The sequence below is a fragment of the Pseudophryne corroboree genome, chromosome 3 (assembly GCF_028390025.1).
Source record: "Pseudophryne corroboree isolate aPseCor3 chromosome 3, aPseCor3.hap2, whole genome shotgun sequence".
NCBI classification, from domain to species: domain Eukaryota; kingdom Metazoa; phylum Chordata; class Amphibia; order Anura; family Myobatrachidae; genus Pseudophryne; species Pseudophryne corroboree.
In genome coordinates, this window is record NC_086446.1 from 449,822,146 (window position 1) to 449,837,030 (window position 14,885).

A 14,885-nucleotide genomic window follows, 5' to 3' on the forward strand; every position below is an offset into this window, starting at 1 on the left:
ATTCAACAAGTCCTGCTCGAATGGGCCTTTAACATATTCCTGACTTGGCTGTGAAACTGACTGGCGTAATAACCACATTAGAAGATTTACCCATCATCAGCAATAATGAACATTATGAAAAATTAAGTGATCTGCTGGGATGCGGTCAGAAAACCATCATTGGGATACCGACGGTTAAACTCCTGACGGATCCCGGAAGTAAGTACTGAGGGTTAGGCATAAGGTGGAGGGCTAGGGAAAGGCTGCGGGGGTGGGCGAGTTTACAGTTAGGCTGCGGTAGGCGTGGGTTATGGTTATGGTGAAAAAAACTTACCGGGATGTGTCAGGATTCTGTCCAACGGTATTCCACTGTCTTCTGACTGTTGGGAATACAAATCCCGGAATTTAATTCCCAGCCCGATCTGCCTTTTGCTGCAAAGGTGATGCCAAGGCTAGGAACTCAATGCAACTTTATTTCAAATTGAAATAATGTTGCTGGTTGGAGCTTAAATTGAATAGTAGAAAAATTAAACAGAAATCGTCTAAAAGTCAGCACTGTATTGGCTAAGCATGTGAATACAAATCAATGATACAAATGATGCAGATGTTATTCGGTGATTTAAGTTAGCATGGAAACCCCAGAAATAGGTGAGGCAATGCATTCAACTTATTCTGTGACTTCCCAGAGATTATGGGGGTGACTTATGCATTTAACTCTACAAGCCCTTCCCCGGTGTATAGTCATACAGTACGTCTCAATGTGATAATACTGAGACACCCACTTTGAGCATCTGAACTGCATCCGAAATCAACATTGCGTGCGACTCAGGATCAGGCCTTATGTCTCTGGAAATACACAAATGTATAATGGACCAGCCTGGTCCCAAGCATTTTGGATATGGTAGACTTGGAAGCAGTAGTAATGCACTATAAACTAGCCACAATGTTTTTACACAGAACAATTCTTTCAGAAGGACGTCACAGAATATAATATCCTACCTTACATAATTCTTCCTCACATCTGTTAATCATAGAGATGTGCGGCGGGTACTTTTCGTGTTTTGGTTTTGGTTCCATGCTCGTGTTTTGGATCTGGATTAATTTTGCCAAAACCACCCTTTTGTGTTTTGGTTTTGGATGATTTTTGGAAAAACACATAAAAACAGCTAAAATCACAGAATTTGGGGGTAAGTTTGATCCTACAGTATTATTAACCTCAACATTCATTTCCACTCATTTCCAGTCTATTCTGAACACCACACACCTCACAATATTGTTTTTAGGCCAAAAGGTTGCACCGAGGTGGCTGTATGACTAAACTAAGCGACACAAGTGGGCGGCACAAACACCTGGTCCATCTAGGAGCGGCACCGCAGTGGCAGACAGGATGGCAGATTTAAACACTAGACCCCAAACAGCACATGATGCAAAGAAGAAAAATAGGTGCAATGAGGTAGCTGGATGACTAAGATTAGCAACACAAGTGTACGGCACAAACACCTGGTCCATCTAGGAGAGACACTGCAATGGCAGACAGGATGGCACTTAAAAAAAACTAGTCCCCAAACAGCACATCATGCAAAGAAGAAAAAGAGGTTCAATGAGGTACTGCAGATACATGTTCCTACTATCTGTATGTGACACCTGCACAGTATCACTTCTCTCATTCTGTACGATCAATGCAATTATACTGCAGATATACGTTCCTATATGTATGTGACACTGCACAGTATCACTTCTCTCATTCTGTATGATCAGTGTAATTAAACTGCAGATACATGTTCCTACTATCTGTATGTGACACCTGCACAGTATCAATTCTCTCATTCTGTACGATCAGTGTAATTCTACTGCAGATACATATTCCTACTATCTGTATGTGACTGTCACGATTCTGATGGTATTTCTCATGTTCTGTGACTTACCTCAGCTTATTCTGCAAACAGGCATCTGCTTCACATCCAAACTGCAGTCTTGATTACTTGCTAGTTAGCACCTGAGCAGGAATTCCACTGTGAGTAATTGCCAAGATCCAGTGTTCAGTAACCAGGCTCTCTGTTCATCACACCCAGCTGACAGTAAAGTATTTACATGCTGTTCTTGCATAGCTCTCTCAGCATAATGTCTGCTTCCTGGTGTTTGGGCCTAATAGGCCTCAATCCACATCTGAGCCTAAGCCTTGAGTTTTGCTGTGACAAGTCCTGATCACCTGACTGCAGCACAGCCAATTATCTGACTCTTTGAGTCTCCCTGCATCACCGGATCATCCCAGCCAATCCCCTCAGAATATATAAGAATGCTGGGTAAGGGCTTCCTGATCGCCAGTGCTATGATTGTCATACCCTGTGTGGATGTTTGCTCTCGGCTGCTTCCAAGTTACCTTGCTTCAGGAGATTCCATTCTGCCCTGAGACCTGAGTTCCATCCTGCTTGCAGCTCTGCCTGGCTCCATTGGTGTTCCGCCATCGATCTCTAGCTCCATTGGTGTTCCGCCATCGATCTCTAGCTCCATTGGTGTTCCGCCATCGATCTCTAGCTCCATCGGTGTTCCGCCATCGATCTCTAGCTCCATCGGTGTTCCGCCATCGATCTGTAGCTCCATCGGTGTTCCGCCATCGATATCCAGCTCCATCGGTGTTCCGCCATCGATCTCTAGCTACATTGGTGCCCTGTCATCAATATCCAATACCCTTTCTTTCTCCAGTGGTCAGTAACATTGTGTATTTCTTTATATTGACTCCATCAGTGGTTTACACTGCAACTGTGCCTGCTATTGTGTGCTCATTATGTTGACACTTCATCAGTGGTTCACACTACATCCCATATTACATCTTGTCATCTATGTTACATATGCTGCTGCATTTCCTTGTTCCTGTACCAATGTTACTGCATTATCTGTGATACCGATCATTGTGTTTAATAACATCTGCCACTATCTGTACCATCTTGCGTGCTGAATAAAAGACTTGTTTTATTTTATATTCTCCTCCATTCTGGTCACGCCTTCGGGCTTACGCTCAAGTTTACCATATCCTGATTATGTATAAGAACTTTATCAAAGCTCCCAGATTCACATTACAGTCAGCCCCTACACCTGAGATCTCCACTGGTCAGCGTCAGACCTCAGGCGTGACAGTAAGCACTAGTGATGTGCACCGGAAATTTTTCGGGTTTTGTGTTTTGGTTTTGGATTCGGGTCCGCGTCGTGTTTTGAATTCGGACGCGTGTTGGCAAAACCTCCCTGAAAATTTTTTGTCGGATTCGGGTGTGTTTTGGATTCGGGTGTTTTTTTACAAAAAACCCTCAAACAGCTTAAATCATAGAATTTGGGGGTCATTTTGATCCCATAGTAATATTAACCTCAATAACCATAATTTCCACTCATTTTCAGTCTATTCTGAACACCTCACAATATTATTTTTAGTCCTAAAATTTGCACCGAGGTCGCTGGATGGCTAAGCTAAGCGACACAAGTGGCCGACGCAAACACCTGGCCTATCTAGGAGTGGCACTGCAGTGTCAGACAGGATGGCACTTCAAAAAAAATAGTCCCCAAACAGCACATGATGCAAAGAAAAAGAGGTACACCAAGGTCGCTGGATGGCTAAGCTAAGTGACACAAGTGGCCGACACAAACACCTGGCCCATCTAGGAGTGGCACTGCAGTGTCAGGCAGGATGGCACTTCAAAAAAATTGTCCCCAAACAGCACATGATGCAAAGAAAAAAAGAGGCGCACCAAGGTCGCTGGATGGCTAAGCTAAGCGACACAAGTGGCCGACACAAACACCTGGCCCATCTAGGAGTGGCACTGCAGTGTCAGGCAGGATGGCACTTCAAAAAAATTGTCCCCAAACAGCACATGATGCAAAGAAAAATGAAAGAAAAAAGAGGTGCAAGATGGAATTGTCCTTGGGCCCTCCCACCCACCCTTATGTTGTATAAACAGGACATGCACACTTTAACGAACCCATCATTTCAGCGACAGGGTCTGCCACACGACTGTGACTGAAATGACTGGTTGGTTTGGGCCCCCACTAAAAAAGAAGCAATCAATCTCTCCTTGCACAAACTGGCTCTACAGAGGCAAGATGTCCACCTCATCATCATCCTCCGATTCCTCACCCCTTTCACTGTGTACATCCCCCTCCTCACAGATTATTAATTCGTCCCCACTGGAATCCACCATCTCAGGTCCCTGTGTACTTGCTGGAGGCAATTGCTGGTGAATGTCTCCACGGAGGAATTGATTATAATTCATTTTGATGAACATCATCTTCTCCACATTTTCTGGAAATAACCTCGTACGCCAATTGCTGACAAGGTGAGCGGCTGCACTAAACACTCTTTCGGAGTAAACACTGGAGGGGGGCAACTTAGGTAAAATACAGCCAGTTTGTGCAAGGGCCTCCAAATTGCCTCTTTTTCCTGCCAGTATATGTACGGACTGTCTGACGTGCCTACTTGGATGCGGTCACTCATATAATCCTCCACCATTCTTTCAATGGTGACAGAATCATATGCAGTGACAGTAGACGACATGTCAGTAATCGTTGCCAGGTCCTTCAGTCAGGACCAGATGTCAGCACTCGCTCTAGACTGCCCTGCATCACCGCCAGCGGGTGGGCTCGGAATTCTTAGCCTTTTCCTCGCACCCCCAGTTGCGGGAGAATGTGAAGGAGGAGCTGTTGACGGATCACGTTCCGCTTGACTTGACAATTTTCTCACCAGCAGGTCTTTGAACCTCTGCAGACTTGTGTCTGCCGGAAAGAGAGAGACAACGTAGGTTTTAAATCTAGGATCGAGCACGGTGGCCAAAATGTAGTGCTCTGATTTCAACAGATTGACCACCCGTGAATCCTGGTTAAGCAAATTAAGGGCTCCATCCACAAGTCCCACATGCCTAGTGGAATCGCTCTGTTTTAGCTCCTCCTTTAATGTCTCCAGCTTCTTCTGCAAAAGCCTGATGAGGGGAATGACCTGACTCAGGCTGGCAGTGTCTGAACTGACTTCACGTGTGGCAAGTTCAAAGTGTTGCAGAACCTTGCACAACGTTGAAATCATTCTCCACTACGCTTGAGTCAGGTGCATTCCCCCTCCTTTGCCTATATCGTGGGCAGATGTATAGGCTTGAATGTTCTTTTGCTGCTCCTCCATCCTCTGAAGCATATAGAGGGTTGAATTCCACCTCGTTACCACCTCTTGCTTCAGATGATGGCAGGGCAGGTTCAGGACTGTTTGGTGTTCCAGTCTTCGGCACGCGGTGGCTGAATGCCGAAAGTGGCCCGCAGTTCTTCGGGCCACCGACAGCATCTCTTGCATGCCCTGTCGTTTTTTAAATAATTCTGCACTACCAAATTTAATGTATGTGCAAAACATGGGACGTGCTGGAATTTGCCCAGATGTAATGCACGCACAATATTGCTGGCGTTGTCCGATGTCACAAATCCCCAGGAGAGTCCAATTGGGGTAAGCCATTCTGCGATGATCTTCCTCAGTTTCCGTAAGAGGTTGTCAGCTGTGTGCCTCTTATGGAAAGCAGTGATACAAAGCGTAGCCTGCCTAGGAACGAGCTGGCGTTTGCAAGATGCTGCTACTGGTGCCGCCGCTGCTGTTCTTGCTGCGGGAGGCAATACATCCACCCAGTGGGCTGTCACAGTCATATAGTCCTGAGTCTGCCCTGCTCCACTTGTCCACATGTCTGTGGTTAAGTGGACATTGGGTACAACTGCATTTTTTAGGACACTGGTGACTCTTTTTCTGACGTCTGTGTAAATTTTCGGTATCGCCTGCCTAGAGAAATGGAACCTAGATGGTATTTGGTACCGGGGACACAGTACCTCAATCAAGTCTCTAGTTGCCTCTGAATTAACGGTGGATACCGGAACCACGTTTCTCACCACCCAGGCTGCCAAGACCTGAGTTATCCGCTTTGCAGCAGGATGACTGCTGTGATATTTCATCTTCCTGTTGGACAGTCAATTGCTTACTGGAAGTAGTACAAGTGGTCTTCCGACTTTCCGTCTGGGATGACGATCGACTCCCAGCAGCAACAACAGCAGCGCCAGCAGCAGTAGGCGTTACACTCAAGGATGCATCGGAGGAATCCCAGGCAGGAGAGGACTCGTCAGACTTGACAGTGACATGGCCTGCAGGACTATTGGCTTTCCTGTGTAAGGTGGAAATTAACACTGAGGGATTTGGTGGTGTGGTTTGCAAGAGCTTGGTTACAAGAGGAAGGGATTTAGTGGTCAGTGGACTGCTTCCGCTGTCATCCAAGGTTTTTGAACTTGTCACTGACTTATGATGAATGCGCTGCAGGTGACATATAAGGGAGGATGTTCCGAGGTGGTTAACGTCCTTACCCCTACTTATTACAGCTTGACAAAGGCAACACACGGCTTGACACCTGTTGTCCGCATTTGTGTTGAAATAATTCCACACCGAAGAGCTGATTTTTTTTTGTATTTTGACCAGGCATGTCAATGGCCATATTCGTCCCACGGACAACAGGTGTCTCCCGGGGTGCCTGACTTAAACAAACAACCTCACCATCAGAATCCTCCTTGTCAATTTCCTCCCCAGCGCCAGCAACACCCATATCCTCATCCTGGTGTACTTCAACAGTGACATCTTCAATTTGACTATCAGGAACTGGACTGTGGGTGCTCCTTCCAGCACTTGCAGGGGGCGTGCAAATGGTGGAAGGCGCAAGCTCTTCCCATCCAGTGTTGGGAAGGTCAGGCATCGCAACCGACACAATTGGACTCTCCTTGGGGATTTGTGATTTAGAAGAACGCACAGTTCTTTGCTGTGCTTTTGCCAGCTTAAGTCTTTTCATTTTTCTAGCGAGAGGATGAGTGCTTCCATCCTCATGTGAATCTGAACCACTAGCCATGAACATAGGCCAGGGCCTCAGCTGTTCCTTGCCACTCCGTGTCGTAAATGGCATATTGGCAAGTTTACGCTTCTCATCAGACGCTTTCAATTTTGATTTTTGGGACATTTTACTGAACTTTTGTTTTTGGATTTTACATGCTCTCTACTATGACATTGGGCATCGGCAGACGACGTTGATGGCATTTCATCGTCTCGGCCATGACTAGTGGCAGCAGCTTCAGCACGAGGTGGAAGTGGATCTTGATCTTTCCCTATTTTAACCTCCACATTTTTGTTCTCCATTTTTTAATGTGTGGAATTATATGCCAGTATCGATAGCAATGGCCTACTACTATATATACTGCGCACAACTGAAATGCACCACAGGTATGGATGGATAGTATACTTGACGACACAGAGGTAGGTACAGCAGTGGCCTACTGTACCGTAATGCTGTATATTATATACTGGTGGTCAGCAAACTGTGCAAAACTTAAATGCACCACAGGTATGGATGGATAGTATACTTGACGACACAGAGGTAGGTACAGCAGTGGCCTACTGTACCGTAATGCTATATATTATATACAGGTGGTCAGCAAACTGTGCAAAACTTAAATGCACCACAGGTATGGATGGATAGTATACTTGACGACACAGAGGTAGGTACAGCAGTGGCCTTCTGTACCGTACTCCTATATATTATATACTGGTGGTCAGCAAAATTATGCACTGTACTCCTACTATATACTACAATGCAGCACAGATATGGAGTGTTTTTCAGGCAGACAACGTATACTGGTGGTCACTGGTCAGCAAAACTCTGCACTGTACTCCTCCTATATAATATTATACTGGTGGTCCCCAGTCCCCACAATAAAGCAGTGTGAGCACAGATATATGCAGCACACTGAGCACAGATATGGAGTGTTTTTCAGGCAGACAACGTATACTGGTGGTCACTGTCAGCAAAACTCTGCACTGTACTCCTCCTATATAATACAGCTGCTCCCCAGTCCCCACAATTAAGCAGTGTGAGCACAGATATATGCCGCACACTGAGCACAGATAAGGAGCGTTTTTTTCAGGCAGAGAACGGATAAAACTGGTGGTCACTGATCAGCAAAACTCTGCACTGTACTCCTCCTATATTACACAGCTGCTCCCCAGTCCCCACAATTAAGCAATAAGCAAGCACAAATATTTGTATCAACAATAAACGGAGAGGACGCCAGCCACGTCCTCTCCCTAACATTTCCAATGCACGAGTGAAAATGGCGGCAACGCGCGGCTGCTTATATAGAATCCGAATCTCGCGAGAATCCGACAGCGGGATGATGACGTTCGGGCGCGCTCGGGTTAACCGAGCCATACGGGAGAATCCGAGCATGCCTCGGACCCGTGTAAAGTGGGTGAAGTTCGGGGGGGTTCGGTTTCCGAAGAACCGAACCCGCTCATCACTAGTTAGCACTGGCCCAAATGTTTCTAGTCAAGGATCAGGCTTCTCCTGCAGGACCGGCCCAATACCTGACAGCACGCCTTGAACATCAGGAGGCTGAACTGGTTCGGGTTACCCAGTCTCTGCAAGAACTGTCCATTTAGCTGGATATTATTCAGTCATCATCCCATGGCTCTGAAGTTTTCAGTATATAAACACATTTTCCTTTAGCATCATTCCCAGCTGCTGCTCCGTCAGTACCTATTGAATGCTTTAGCTTTCCAGTTCAAGACAATGCATCTCCTCACCAGTCAAAAATTTGTTACTACTATCTGTATGTGACACCTGCCCAGTATCACTTCTCTCATTCTGTATGATCAGTGTAGTTATATTGCAGATACATGTCCTACTATCTATATGTGACAGCTGCACAGTATCACTTCTCTCATTCTGTATGATCAATGTAATTATACTGCAGATACAAGTTCCTACTATCTGTATATGAAACTGCACAGTATCACTTCTCTCATTCTGTATGATCAGTGTAGTTATATTGCAGATACATGTCCTACTATCTATATGTGACAGCTGCACAGTATCACTTCTATTATTCTGTATGATCAGTGTAATTCTACTGCAGATACATGTTACTACTATCTGTATGACACCTGCACAGTATCACTTCTCTCATTCTGTATGATCAGTGTAATTATTAGAGATGAGCGCCTGAAATTTTTCAGGTTTTGTGTTTTGGTTTTGGGTTCGGTTCCGCGGACGTGTTTTGGGTTCGAACGCGTTTTGGCAAAACCTCACCGAATTATTTTTGTCGGATTCGGGTGTGTTTTGGATTCGGGTGTTTTTTTCCAAAAACACTAAAAAACAGCTTAAATCATAGAATTTGGGGGTCATTTTGATCCCAAAGTATTATTAACCTCAAAAACCATAATTTACACTCATTTTCAGTCTATTCTGAATACCTCACACCTCACAATATTATTTTTAGTCCTAAAATTTGCACCGAGGTCGCTGTGTGAGTAAGATAAGCGACCCTAGTGGCCGACACAAACACCGGGCCCATCTAGGAGTGGCACTGCAGTGTCACGCAGGATGTCCCTTCCAAAAAACCCTCCCCAAACAGCACATGACGCAAAGAAAAAAAGAGGCGCAATGAGGTAGCTGTGTGAGTAAGATTAGCGACCCTAGTGGCCGACACAAACACCGGGCCCATCTAGGAGTGGCACTGCAGTGTCACGCAGGATGGCCCTTCCAAAAAACCCTCCCCAAACAGCACATGACGCAAAGAAAAAAAGAGGCGCAATGAGGTAGCTGTGTGAGTAAGATTAGCGACCCTAGTGGCCGACACAAACACCGGGCCCATCTAGGAGTGGCACTGCAGTGTCACGCAGGATGGCCCTTCCAAAAAACCCTCCCCAAACAGCACATGACGCAAAGAAAAAAAGAGGCGCAATGAGGTAGCTGTGTGAGTAAGATTAGCGACCCTAGTGGCCGACACAAACACCGGGCCCATCTAGGAGTGGCACTGCAGTGTCACGCAGGATGGCCCTTCCAAAAAACCCTCCCCAAACAGCACATGACGCAAAGAAAAAAAGAGGCGCAATGAGGTAGCTGACTGTGTGAGTAAGATTAGCGACCCTAGTGGCCGACACAAACACCGGGCCCATCTAGGAGTGGCACTGCAGTGTCACGCAGGATGTCCCTTCCAAAAAACCCTCCCCAAACAGCACATGACGCAAAGAAAAAAAGAGGCGCAATGAGGTAGCTGTGTGAGTAAGATTAGCGACCCTAGTGGCCGACACAAACACCGGGCACATCTAGGAGTGGCACTGCAGTGTCACGCAGGATGTCCCTTCCAAAAAACCCTCCCCAAACAGCACATGACGCAAAGAAAAAAAGAGGCGCAATGAGGTAGCTGTGTGAGTAAGATTAGCGACCCTAGTGGCCGACACAAACACCGGGCCCATCTAGGAGTGGCACTGCAGTGTCACGCAGGATGTCCCTTCCAAAAAACCCTCCCCAATCAGCACATGATGCAAAGAAAAAGAAAAGAAAAAAGAGGTGCAAGATGGAATTATCCTTGGGCCCCCCACCCACCCTTATGTTGTATAAACAAAACAGGACATGCACACTTTAACCAACCCATCATTTCAGTGACAGGGTCTGCCACACGACTGTGACTGATATGACGGGTTGGTTTGGACCCCCCCCAAAAAAGAAGCAATTAATCTCTCCTTGCACAAACTGGCTCTACAGAGGCAAGATGTCCACCTCATCTTCACCCTCCGATATATCACCGTGTACATCCCCCTCCTCACAGATTATCAATTCGTCCCCACTGGAATCCACCATCTCAGCTCCCTGTGTACTTTGTGGAGGCAATTGCTGCTGGTCAATGTCTCCGCGGAGGAATTGATTATAATTCATTTTAATGAACATCATCTTCTCCACATTTTCTGGATGTAACCTCGTAGCACTTGCAGGGGGCGTGCAAATGGTGGAAGGCGCATGCTCTTCACGTCCAGTGTTGGGAAGGTCAGGCATCGCAACCGACACAATTGGACTCTCCTTGTGGATTTGGGATTTCAAAGAACGCACAGTTCTTTGCGGTGCTTTTGCCAGCTTGAGTCTTTTCAGTTTTCTAGCGAGAGGCTGAGTGCTTCCATCCTCATGTGAAGCTGAACCACTAGCCATGAACATAGGCCAGGGCCTCAGCCGTTCCTTGCCACTCCGTGTGGTAAATGGCATATTGGCAAGTTTACGCTTCTCCTCCGACAATTTTATTTTAGGTTTTGGAGTCCTTTTTTTTCTGATATTTGGTGTTTTGGATTTGACATGCTCTGTACTATGACATTGGGCATCGGCCTTGGCAGACGACGTTGCTGGCATTTCATCGTCTCGGCCATGACTAGTGGCAGCAGCTTCAGCACGAGGTGGAAGTGGATCTTGATCTTTCCCTAATTTTGGAACCTCAACTTTTTTGTTCTCCATATTTTATAGGAAGAACTAAAAGGCACCTCAGGTAAACAATGGAGATGGATGGATTGGATACTAGTATACAATTATGGACGGACTGCCACGGTTAGGTGGTATAAAAAAACCACGGTTAGGTGGTATATAATACAATTATGGATGGACGGACTGCCTGCCGAGTGCCGACACAGAGGTAGCCACAGCCGTGAACTACCGCACTGTACACTGGTTGATAAAGAGATAGTAGTATACTCGTAACAACTAGTATGACGACGGTATAAAGAATGAAAAAAAAACCACGGTTAGGTGGTATATATTATAATACAATTATGGATGGACGGACTGCCTGCCGAGTGCCGACACAGAGGTAGCCACAGCCGTGAACTACCGCACTGTACACTGGTTGATAAAGAGATAGTAGTATACTCGTAACAACTAGTATGACGACGGTATAAAGAATGAAAAAAAAACCACGGTTAGGTGGTATATAATACAATTATGGTTGGACGGACTGCCTGCCGAGTGCCGACACAGAGGTAGCCACAGCCGTGAACTACCGCACTGTACACTGGTTGATAAAGAGATAGTAGTATACTCGTAACAACTAGTATGACGACGGTATAAAGAATGAAAAAAAAACCACGGTTAGGTGGTATATATTATAATACAATTATGGTTGGACGGACTGCCTGCCGAGTGCCGACACAGAGGTAGCCACAGCCGTGAACTACCGCACTGTACACTGGTTGATAAAGAGATAGTAGTATACTCGTAACAACTAGTATGACGACGGTATAAAGAATGAAAAAAAAACCACGGTTAGGTGGTATATATTATAATACAATTATGGATGGACGGACTGCCTGCCGAGTGCCGACACAGAGGTAGCCACAGCCGTGAACTACCGCACTGTACACTGGTTGATAAAGAGATAGTAGTATACTCGTAACAACTAGTATGACGACGGTATAAAGAATGAAAAAAAAACCACGGTTAGGTGGTATATAATACAATTATGGTTGGACGGACTGCCTGCCGAGTGCCGACACAGAGGTAGCCACAGCCGTGAACTACCGCACTGTACACTGGTTGATAAAGAGATAGTAGTATACTCGTAACAACTAGTATGACGACGGTATAAAGAATGAAAAAAAAACCACGGTTAGGTGGTATATATTATAATACAATTATGGATGGACGGACTGCCTGCCGAGTGCCGACACAGAGGTAGCCACAGCCGTGAACTACCGCACTGTACTGTGTCTGCTGCTAATATAGACTGGTTGATAAAGAGATAGTATACAATACTACTAATATACTGGTGGTCAGGCACTGGTCACCACTAGTCACACTGGCAGTGGCACTCCTGCAGCAAAAGTGTGCACTGTTTAATTTTAATATAATATTATTTATCATGTACTCCTGGCTCCTGCTATAACAACCTGCAGTGCTCCCCAGTCTCCCCCACAATTATAAGCTTTATATACAATACATTGATGTGCAGCACACTGGGCTGAGCAGTGCACACAGACTGAGTCACTGTGTGACTGTGTATCGTTTTTTTCAGGCAGAGAACGGATATATTAAATAAAACAAACAACTGCACTGTCTCTGGTGGTCACTGGTCACTGTGGTCGTCAGTCACTAAACTCTGTCTGCACTCTCTTCTAATCTACAGTATCACAGCAATCTCTCTCTCTCTCTCTCTCTTCTAAATCTAATCTAAATGGAGAGGACGCCAGCCACGTCCTCTCCCTATCAATCTCAATGCACGTGTGAAAATGGCGGCGACGCGCGGCTCCTTATATAGAATCCGAGTCTCGCGAGAATCCGACAGCGTCATGATGACGTTCGGGCGCGCTCGGGTTAACCGAGCAAGGCGGGAAGATCCGAGTCGCTCGGACCCGTGAAAAAAAAAGTGAAGTTCGTGCGGGTTCGGATTCAAAGAAACCGAACCCGCTCATCTCTAGTAATTATACTGCAGATACATGTTCCTACTATCTGTATGTGATACTGCACAGTATCACTTCTCTCATTCTGTACGATCAGTGTAATTATACTGCAGATACATGTTCCTACTGTCTGTATGTGACACTGCACAGTATCACTTCTCTCATTCTGTACGATCAGTGTAATTATACCGCAGATACACATTCCTACAGGTTTAGTATCCCTTATCCAAAATTCAAAATCCAACATTTTTGGTTCCCCTACTGAGATAATGTCACATATATATGTATATTATATATCTATATAATATATCTATATATACACATAATATATAATATATATATGTCATTATCTCAGTAGGGGACCCAAAAATGTTGGATTTTGGATAAGGGATACTCAACCTATACTATCTATATGTGACAGCTGCACGGTATCACTTTTCTAATTCTGTATGATCAGTGTAATTATACTGCAGATACACATTCCTACTATCTGTATGTGACACCTGCACAGTATCACTTCACTCATTCTGTATGATCAGTGTAATTATACTGCAGATACACATTCCTACTATCTATATGTGACCGCTGCACAGTATCACTTCTGTCATTCTGTATGATCAGTGTAATTATACTGCAGATACATGTTCCTACGATCTGTATGTGACACCTGCACAGTGTCACTTCTGTTATTCTGTATGATCAATGCAATTATACGGCAAATATACGTTACTATATGTATGTGACACTGCACAGTATCACTTCTTGTATGATCAGTGTAATTATACTGCAGATACATGTTCCTACCTGCACAGTATCGCTTCTCTCATTCTGTATGATCAGTGTAGTCTTATACAGCAGCACTGGACATATGGCAGCAGAGGACACCACCACTGTGACTGGAAGATGCAGCACAATACACTACCACTGAACTGATGCAGCACAACACAGCACCACCGGACTGGACTTTTACAGCAGCACTGGACATATGGCAGCAGAGTACACCACCACTGTGACTGGACTGATGCTGCACAATACACTACCACTGAACTGATGCAGGACACTGAGGACGGAGACACGTCCTCTATCTATACTCTCCAATGCCGGAGTGAAAATGGCAGCGACGCGCGGCTCCTTATATGGAATCCAAACCCAGAGAGAATCCAACAGCGGGATGACGATGTTTTGCCTCATTCTGGTTTCCGAGTCAGGTGGGAAAACCCAAGCCGAACTCGGATCCGGGCTCGGGTAGTGAAGTTCGGTAGGGTTCGATTCTCAGGGAACCGAACCCGCTCATCTCTATTAATCATACATGAGCACAGTATATTTTTCTTTATTCTCTCCCTTAGCTGATATTACTAGTACAGTATCAGGGACGAAACTAGAATTTTTGCCTTCTGGGGCAAGGCAGTAATTTTGTTTTACAGTGGTCATTGCTCACATATTACTTCTCACTCCAGTAGTGTTCTTTTGTTTCCTGGAGAGTAGAGATGAGCGCCTGAAATTTTTCGGGTTTTGTGTTTTGGTTTTGGGTTCGGTTCCGCGGACGTGTTTTAGGTTCGACCGCGTTTTGGCAAAACCTCACCGAATTTTTTTTGTCGGATTCGGGTGTGTTTTGGATTCGGGTGGTTTTTTCAAAAAACCCTAAAAAACA

At 45.4% G+C, this 14,885-nt stretch overlaps 1 protein-coding gene across 1 annotated transcript in view; it reads left to right on the top strand.

Moving 5' to 3' along the window:
- Nucleotides 1–14,885, top strand: part of LOC135055935 (protein-glutamine gamma-glutamyltransferase E-like) — a 273,173-nt gene that overhangs the window by 169,010 nt on the left and 89,278 nt on the right. The window lies entirely within an intron of this gene.